Raw genomic sequence first — 10,244 nt, forward strand, 5'->3', positions numbered from 1 at the left:
ATGGCATCGCATTGCCACCCTGCCCTCAGCAGGTTTGACCAACAACAGAAATGGGGACCTGTGAGAATCAGGGCCCGAGTGGGCAGGCGGCACACAGATAACGTTTCATGTCAGCACCCCACTACCATTGCGGTGTTTATAGCTGATATATTTTTACAGAATTCACTTATTCCTCTACCTGACACCATTCTTTTTGGCTTGTGAATCATTACATGCATGACGCTATTTTTCTTTCCTGGTCACCTCGAATTTCATACCGGGTTTAGGCCACGTGTGTATGCTGATCCATAGCAGTGTCTCCTACGTTTCCACACTGTGGCACACACAGGCATGTTAATGTTTCAGTGAAGGCATGGAGGCCACTCAGCTGCAGAAGCAATAGCTCCTGAGTTCTGACTGCCTCTGCCCAGCAGCATGGGGAGCTGCATATTGGTACTTTGGCACAGTAGCGACCAGCACCTGGGCACAGCAGAGAAACCCATCCTGCAGGTAAGAGTGTGAGTGTGTGCATCTCTGTCAGGCTTCTAGGATGCAGGGCTGAACTGTGTCCATATTTATTTCTTTTGAGCTGCGTACTTACAGAGATATTTGAATATGCAGGCTAAAAGGGAAAAAGTCACCTCATTCAGCCGAACATGAAAGTCAGGGTGTCTTTTGGAAGTGGCCGATCTTTAGCAATGTTTAGAGAGGGAGAATAGATACCAACACCAAGTCAGACAAGCTTGTGACCTGGAGTGCTCTTTGGAGCCGATCTGGAGGCATAACGGAGCCATTTTAAATAAGAGATATTTTCAGCATAAATGCTTAGCAGATCAAATGCCTGCAGGCTTCTGCAGGTTTCAGAGGAGGCAAAACGGAAAACCACACTGACGAAATGCGGCTAACGGGCAAAGGCCCCCTTTGCCACAAGGTGAGCCGCTCATGGGGGTTTAGCTTAGGAGACAACCCTTTGGTGGCTGGCTTGGGTAATGAACATCTGCTGAGAAGACCTTGTGAGCATTATTTGTACTGTGTGTATACAAAAATGTCCATTCCCTTTGTGGTATGGGTTTTGAAAGGAAAATGGATTGCATTGCTTTGGAAGAAAAGGGTTTGATCACTGTCTGGACCTATCTTTTTGGTCCTTTATAATTCTTTTCTATGTCACTGTTTGACATCCATCATTATAATGCCGCCAGACTGTTCTTCCCTCCCTTTTTACCATGTAGAGGTGTCTTTGTTAAAAACAAAGTTGTTAACAGTATTTCCATTGTGTGTGTGTGTGTGTGTGTTTGTGTGTGACCATGGACACACTTATCTAGGAAGCATGGATGGGAGGCTGGAGTTTCGTTCTAACACATTCATAGGCCCTGCTCAACAACCCGAATGCTGGGGAGTACACAGAAGTAGGTCAGGATGGGAATTGTCCTATCTCAGCGTATCACGGGGTGGGTGTGACAAGTGAGTGAGCTGTCAGCTCACAGACAGAAGTAGGGAAAATAAGAGATGTGGAGGGATGAAGGTGTAATTTATCATTCACACTGGGACAGTTAGGAGGACGAAAGGGGTGTTATTAATACTTACACCAGGATGACATATGTAAGCTGGGGCTGTCCCAGGCAGTGTGGGATGAAGTGTGAGCCTGGGAGAGGCTAAGCATCAGGACACCAGGGAACAAGTAGCCTCACACAAGAACCGACCCTTCTTGGGATGAGGTTGGGAGCTTAGCCAGAGCACATGAAGAAATCAGAGGACAGGGTATTCTGAAGCTGAATGGGGCAGGGGTGAACACGGAGGTCTCCAATGGTCAGTGCAGACTTGAAAGCTGACAAGAGCTAACAAGAATTCTGCCCGGGGAGGCGAGAGCCATGTGGACCTTGAGTGATCCAGGGCAGCAGGCTGTCTGTTCTCTTTGAAGGGCCCGGACCTGCCTCCCTGCCCCTTTGGAAATCTTTTCATCTGTCTGAAAGGCCAAGTTCCCCACATTTGACAACTGTCAGGAACGGGCAGTCCCCATGACAGAGAAGCAGTTGGGAACGGCTCCAGGAGTGTGCTGAAGACTGCAGGCCAAAGCACAGAGTGTTTGAGTTGGGGATGTCAGTGACAGTAGGGGAATCTCTCTGTGTTCCCTTCTGGTTTATATTCTACACACAAAACTGAGGTCCCATGCAATACAGTGGAAAAGTGAAAAGGAACGCACATCTGAGAGGCGTGTTCTGGAAGATGACACACAAAGCGGGGGACTCCCTGAGCCTTGAGAGCAAAGCCCGGGTGCTCAGGTGCTTGGTGTTCACACACCCTCTCTTCCTCCACTGAGAATTTACTACTATGTGGGTGTCACACTCGGGACGGAGGATGCAGGGGTGAACACAGCTCGGCCCTACCTTGATGAGCACCAAGAAATCACACAATGCGAAAGCGCCGAGACAGGAAGGGACCCTGCGTCAAGGAGAGCCAGGGATGCTTCCTTCTGACAGACATGCAAGTTACGCAAGATGCAGGAGGAACTTGATGGCCGAAAAGGGTGTCGGGAAAGGAACGGACACTCACCTCGACTGAAGCCTGGTCAGGGCAGAAAGGAGTGACAGGCAGAGTATTTAGCCTGGGCCTGTGGTGGGCTGTTGGGTTCAGAGGTTGAAGAAAACTCTAAAGCAAAAGAGAAACTCTGAAGACCCAAAGGAGAGAAGGATATGGGAAATTAACAACCCAACAAGGAAAGAGGAAGCGTATCATGGAGACAGAAACAGACTCGCCTGGGAGAGAGGAGCAGGACTGTAAGGAGGTCTGCCGGCTGCCAGCTCGGGTCTCAGAGCTGTGGTGCAGCTGGGGTTACGGGGCCACGGGGGCTCAGCATAGACGTTAGGGTAATGATGCCACAAAACCTCCATAAAAGGACCAATCCAGCCCACATGTGTCTCCAGGAAGCAGCTATGGGTACACAAACCAGAGTGGGGTCTTTTTGTGTTTTAAACTTCACTCTTCAAAGCTAGGAATGCGGACCTTGTGCCTGGGCGGGCAAGTTCAGGACCACAGCAAGAGGCTCCGCCTAGGGCCTGGGTCCAGCCTTTCGTAAGTCCTGTGGCCAGAACCCAAGGGAGCAGGAAAACACTTACTAACATGCTACGCTACCCGCATCCTAGAGAAGCCTGAGTGAAGCCATTCCAGAGGCAGGCGAATGTGAGCCTCTAGACATTAAGCCACATGTTTGCTGAGAGTCAGGGCTGATCACTGGGCTCTGCTCGCCGACTGTCTCTCCAGGCTGGCTCCCTTGGTGTGGGCACAGAGGTGAGAGTGGCTCCAAGGCCCAGCTCACCCTGTCGTTATGGCAACAAAGTACACAAACCCAGATCCCGAAACAAACCCAGACGCTGGGCGCATTTCTTCCATGCATCTTACCATTCTGCTTCCTTTGGGAAAGTGGGCATTGCCCTCTGCAGCTCAGTAAGATCTGAAGAGTGAGGGAAGCTGACCTTGGCTGAGCTGAGGTCACAGGAACCACACTAGCCAAGTCCTTCAAGCCCTTTCCAGCAGCCCAGGGTGGGAGCACAGCCCGGAGGGGCAGCGGTTTAGTAACAGCCCTTGCAGCCTCGTTTGGACACTCACTTCCCCCGGAGGCCTCCCGGTTAGGAACAGGCGTGCTGTCTGTCATGGGCGCGTGACTTCTGTAAGAATTCTTGTGCCTGTCCCTTAGTTCCGGGCTGGGGAAGGGGATCAGTGTCTCACTCCTTTCTATACAAATATTTATAGAATAATGATTATGTCCAGGAACTGTACCAGGGGTCTGGATGGACTGACAGAGAAGATGGCCAGGTCGGGTGCACGTTCCAGTGTGGAGCACGAGCTGTGAGGGGCTGCACGGATACGCAGCAGAGCCGGACTGAACTACAGGGTCTCACGCCTTCGCGCAGGACTCCCGACCCTCTTCCAAGGCCTCGCACAGGTTTCGGGATGATCCATGTACAACTGCTGTGACCAACCACTCTGGACTCCTGGAAGTGCCAATGTCGTAGGTTGAAACTGACGTGAAGCTGCACAGTCTTCACACAGCTGTGGAGGGAGGTGCTGCTCTAACCATTGAGGCCGTAGGAAGCGGAGGCGGCCGCACACCGTGCACTCATAGAGCGGGCTCGTGAGAGAGTCTGGACTTAGACCGCTTATGGCAGGCTGACTACACAGGGCAGGAGCTGGAGTCCCGCGAGGCTGGAGAATGTAGAGGACAGGAAAGGCCGCAGAGGGGGCCGTCAGCGGTGAGACCTGTGACTGCACCACGAAGTGACTCTGAATGCAGCTGTCCGCTGCCTTGAGCCTACGACAACGCCCTTGGTTGTCTTTTCCAGGTGTGCAGAGCGCACCGGAAGGAGACTGAGCTCCACAGGAACTGCCCTGACTCAGCCTCCCCTGCTGTGCTGTGCTCTGCCGTGGAGCAGCTCGGACTCTTGTCCTTTGTTCTAGTTACAACGCAGTGGACTGTATTAGGGGACAATAATTCTGTTTGGATCCTTATCCAACTTTCTGTCCAGCCCTTGGATCTTGGAGCCCTCGAGTGGCTGTCTTGTGCCTGTGTCTATGAGGGTCGCTGGGCAGCACACTCATGGACAGTACTGATGGATATCACTTGTGAGAGCCCCGTTTGTGTATTTCCTTGTGCAGTTCTGAAGCTGCCTTTTGTACCTCATCCTTTCCTCTCTCACTCATGCTCATTGCTAAATAAATAAAGTTCTTGCCCAGTTGCCCAGGGTGTCCTCAACTTGAAGTCTTCCTGTCTCAGCCTCCTCGAGAGATGGGATTATAGGCATGCACCATGATATTAGGGTATCGCTAACCACTTAGGAATAATATCTCTCCTTGTAATTGAACTTTAAATAGTATCTCTTCTTAGAATTTTAGGTTTTATTCTGTGAACAATCACAATCTTTAATTTTTGCACACTTATTAAAATCATTTTAGATTAGAAAAGGATAAATGATAGTGAGGAAAAGTGTTTGATGGCAGAGAAGACGCAAGGGTCAATTACTGAGGTGATGGTTCCATTCTGTGTGTGGCCATGGTGGTGACTACTTGATTCTCTGCATTGGTGAAGCCCTATAGAACTGTACTCCATCAGGAATCAACTTCAATGCATGCAATTAAAAAAACTACAATGGGGATTTGAGGCAGACTGTGATAGAGTAAAACCTAAAATAAAAAGTGAGTGCGGACGGAATGGGGCCTCGGGGGAAGGTGGCTGGGTCAGCCATGGCATAGGCAACCTTTAAGTGCCAGGGTGTCACAAGCCCAGAGGACGTGTCATGGTTTGGGGCACGCTCCCCATGCCCCGGCTCTGATGCAACCTCTCTGACCCTCAGGCTATTCTTCCATGCAAGAAGCATGGTTTTAGCAGAAATTTAGTACTCACAGGGTGGATAAGAATTTAAGGAAAATGCAGTCCGAGGCTTCTGCTCTTTCACAACACAGAGTCACAGGGGTTGGTTCACCGCTCTGTCTGGAGCGAAGAAAGAAAAAGCAGACAAGAAATACAAAGCAGTGGCTGTAACATAATGGACACCTGGCACCGAAGAGCCACCGTCCCTGAGATTTGGGCTACAAATGAGCATTTGAATTCCTCCAGCCATTGCCATGAAGGGTTCCAAGGCTGTGATGGAAGCAGAGGAAACTGAGACACAGCCCGGAAAGCTTACATTGGAGGAGATGGAATGGTCTGAGGAGTGCGGGCCAGCTGGGGTTTGCAGGTCCGAGACTGGAGTGGCAGCCATGCAGACTGGACCCCAGAGGTCTGCAGGGTCCAGATATTCACTGAGTGCTAATCAGCACGTGCATGCTAGAGAAGGACCCAAAAGCGAGAGAAACAACAGCCCAAGAGTTAGAGAGAGCAGCGTCACAGTCACACAGTGGTGAGAAGGGTGCCTGTGTCCACAGCCTGTGCTGGAAAAGCTCACAACTGGCAAGGCAGGGACTGGCGTTCGCAGGGCAATTCTCCCTCTGTGGCAGCAGCTGTTTACCCACAGCCTAAGCCCTGCTCCAGGTCCACCTATCAAGTCTAAGGGGGACACATCAGACTTACACCATTTTCACGTGATTTAACCCCTATACCCAAGAACAAAGAGTAAGATTCTTTCTGGGAATACAAAAATATCCAGCACGCCAGAAGGAAAGATTTATAATGTCAGGGATCACTGGATATCTGTGCAAAGAAGCAGGAGATATGACTCGTAATGAGGTCAACAACCAACAAGGTCGCCGAGGAGCAAGGGGTGTTGGGATTAGATGAAAACATGAAATAAATTTTATGACTGTACTTGAAGTTCAGGAAGTTAAATAGAGACATGGACAATATATACACAAAATGTTCAAATTGAACGTCTAGATGTAAAGGCCAATCAAACAATGTCTGATGTGAAAAATGGATGGCTATGAATGGTTGAGTAGACACAGGAGAAGAACAGATTAGTGAACATTAAGACATAGCATTAGTGTTAATTCATACCCAGATGGAACATACAAGAAAAGGTATGGAAAGGAAGAGCTGAGGGGAGACATCAAGCAGACAGGTGTATGAATGATCGGAGTCATAAAGAAAGAGGGAGAGGACAGTTAGAAAAGATATTTGGAAGTATAATACATAACATTTTTTCTGAACTCAGTGAACAGATTCCAGACAAAAAAATCAGCAAAAGACAGCAGGCTTGAACAACGCTATCAACCAACTTGGCTTGTTTTCAGTCAGGGACAGCTCCAACCAAGAGCCCCCATAGATGCATACTTTTCAAGTGCCCAGGAAACGTAATTGCAGTTTTTCAGAGATGGAAGCCCAGTCTTGGATGGGAGCTGACTTTCTACTGAAGACTGTCAAGCAGTACCGGGTTCTGGGTATTGTCAAGACAGGTCACATTCTGGAAGGTAGAACAAGTGTCAGTAAATTTAAAACTATCCCAGTCCTAGAAAACCTGTTCTCTAACCACAGGGGAACCAGATTATAAATCAATAACATAAAGATGTTTGGAAAGTCTCCAAACACTCAGAAACTAAGTACTGTAATGTACTTTCACATAACTCATCAGATCAAGGAAGAAACCCGAAGTACTTGTAATGGAATAAAAACATAACATATTAGTAGGTGGATCGCTGCTATAGCAGTATTTAGAGGTGAAATTATAGTACAGTACTGAGGATCTATTGTGGGAAGGACCAATCTCAAAGCAACCACCTCAAGTTTTCATGCTAAGACACTAGAAAAAATAAGGCAACTAAACCTAAAGGAAAAGGAAAGAAAACAAAGATCAAAGCACAAGTCAACAAAAAAACAGTCTGGCTAGGGTTTGTCAGTTTTACTTATGTCTAAGGGCCACAGTGATCAGGAAATGAGGGGAAATCTGTATCAGAGTTGAGATGTGATATCGCTACAGATCTACAGATGCCAAAAACCAATGAAAGAATACTGTAAGCAACTTTATTCCTGAAAACCTGTCATGTTTGGTAAAACTTACAAATTCTCCGAAAGGTACAAACTATTCATGGGTACTCAAGAAGATATACATAAAAAGAATAACCCTGTATCAAATAAAACATTGAGTGCATTATCAAAATATTTCTACACAACATTTTTCTGCTTTAGGCTCAGATGGACTCTTGTGATGTTTTTCTAAATATTTTAAGAAGAAGCAACATCAACCCTACATTAGCTGCTGCAGAAAAATGAACAGGAGAAAAGAATTGTCAATGCATTGTTTGAGGCCAATGTTATCCTAATATCTAACTTAGATAAAAATATTATAAATAAACTATAGATCACTATTCCTTGTCAATATACATGCAAAATATTTTGGGACCTTTTGTTAAATCCAGGAAATAATATATAAAGATCAGAATACATCTAGAACAGGAGGGGTTTATCCTAAGGAAGCAAAATTGTTTGATATTTAAAAATCAATGTATTACTGAGCTAAAAGAGAAAAACTGCATGATCATGTCAATAAAGGTATGAAAAGAATATGACATAGCGCAGCAATTATTCCTGAAGACGCCTTGACTAAATCGAGACAGGAAGAGCGTTAAACTGATACAGAGAAAAATGTGTACAGCGAGCATCATTCTTAATAGTGAAAAACTTCTTTCCCTCTGAGATCAAGAATACGGTGGACATGTCTGCCTTTTCCTTTTCTATTCAACATTAGAGATTCTGTCTTGTGTAAGCAAAAGAAACCAAAACAGATCCAGTGTTCTTGGCAGATGATAGGATTGTGTTGAACAGTCTTTTTCAGCCTTTGCTGGGTATTTTGGGCCCATCACATCTTTGCTTTGGGGGCGGCCCTGTTTGCCGTGGGAGGATGAGCAACCACCCTGGCAGTCAGTGACACTGCCCCTTGTCTCTCCGAAAGGTGACGGGCAGCAAGGTGTCCAAGCTTCCTCACGTGCTTCCTCAGGGGTCGAAATTCACTCCCAGGGAGGAAGCACTGATAACAGAGTCAGATGAAGTCTACAGTAAAACGCTAGCACAACTGCTACGTTAGTTTAGCAAGATTACGTGATACAAGATGAGCATACAAAATCAACTCATACAGCAGCAACGAATAAGTGGAAATTGCAATTATATAATAGCAGCACATATAGTAGCATCAAAATATGAAATAAAATCAATTGGACAAGAGATACTAAAAATCTATGCACTGGAAAATATAAAATATTGTTGAGAAGTATTAAGCAATACTTAAGTAAATATTCTTTATCTTGGATCAGAAGACTCTTATTGGCATAATGTTGAATGTTTATAAGTTGATTTACAAAATTAATGCAATCCCCTTCTCTCTGGTCAAACTCTCAGACAGCTTTCTTGGCAAAATTAGCAAACTGACTCCCAAACTCACTGGGAATGCAAATGGTATAAAACAGACAAAATAAATTTAAGAACAAAGTCAGAGGGAAGAAAACATTACCTGAAACAAGCGACAGCAGTCAGGAAAGTGTGGTACTGCTGTCAAGACAGACAAGGGTATCAGCAGAAAATAATGGAGTCCAGAGTCCTCATAGATAGGCTCAATAGGTTTTTGACAAAAGTACAAAAGCAACTCAGTAGAGAAAGGATAGTTTTTCTTCCTTTTTTTAAAAAATTTCAGTGCACGGTGCTGAACAATTGGTTGTCTGTAAGTCAATAAAGCATAATTAATTAGATTAATTAATAGTCTACTGAAAATCTAATTAAAATGGGCAAAGGACGGGAGAGATATTTCCCAAAAATGATGTACAGATGGCAAATGAGCACATGAAAAGACACTCAGTTACCGAATAAATCCAATCCACTGGTAAACTTATCCAAAAAATTGAAGAGAAAGAAATAATTCTCAACTCATTTTCCAAAGCTACCACTATCTTCGTACGTGAAACCAGCCAAAAATGGTACAAGAAAACTGCAGGCCAATATATATGCCTTGTGAACATAGATCCTGTTTTTTAATTTACCAAATCTGGCTGAACAATATAAAAAGGGGAATTCATCTTGGGCCAGAGGGGTCAGCAGTCGCTAGGGAAGTGTGAAGAGAAGTTACAGTGATGTGCTCCCTGTGGTAACGGCTGGAATTAAAGTACGGACCATGGGTTGATCTTGGCTCACTGTGGGACGGCCACTTGACTACATGTCCATGAGTTTCGTAGACATTCCTCGGGTCCTACTCCCCTGCTCTGCTGGTGCTTTCCAGACAGAAGTGAAAACACATGCCCGTGGAAACTTGGTGCTCAGATATTCACAGGAGTGCTTTTTGTAATAGTGCAGTGAAATGGGCCAAACTCCAGATGTCCGTTGACAAGCAGCCCCGAGATGGAATGGAATAAACTACTGGGTACAGGTGGCTTGACTCCGCTTACTTAAAATCTGTAGAAAGTGCAAACAAATCCAAAGCAACAGAAAACAGATCCATCGATTCTTGGGAAGGCAGGAAGGAGGGACAGGAGGAAGGCACAAGGCATTTGGTGGGACGTAGAACATATTCGCTATCTTGGTAGTGCTGGTGATTTTATGAGTCACACTTATGTCAAGCCCCATCGAACTGTGTACTTGAAATATGTGTGGCTTATTGTGTGCCAGTTATGCATCAATAAAACTGTAAAAACAAAGATAATCCATTTAAAATTCCTGGCTTGCAGTTTGTTCTAATTGCTCTCTGGCTCCAGATGAAGAAATTATAGGCAGGAGGAGTCTCCTAACCCTGGCCCAAGATGGTCCTCAGGACTGCTCAGTCCCCTCCCTAATGACCTCTCTGCCTCCAAGAAGGACC

This window comes from Fukomys damarensis, unplaced genomic scaffold, assembly GCF_012274545.1.
Source record: "Fukomys damarensis isolate Sample0158 unplaced genomic scaffold, DMR_v1.0_HiC HiC_scaffold_11, whole genome shotgun sequence".
NCBI classification, from domain to species: domain Eukaryota; kingdom Metazoa; phylum Chordata; class Mammalia; order Rodentia; family Bathyergidae; genus Fukomys; species Fukomys damarensis.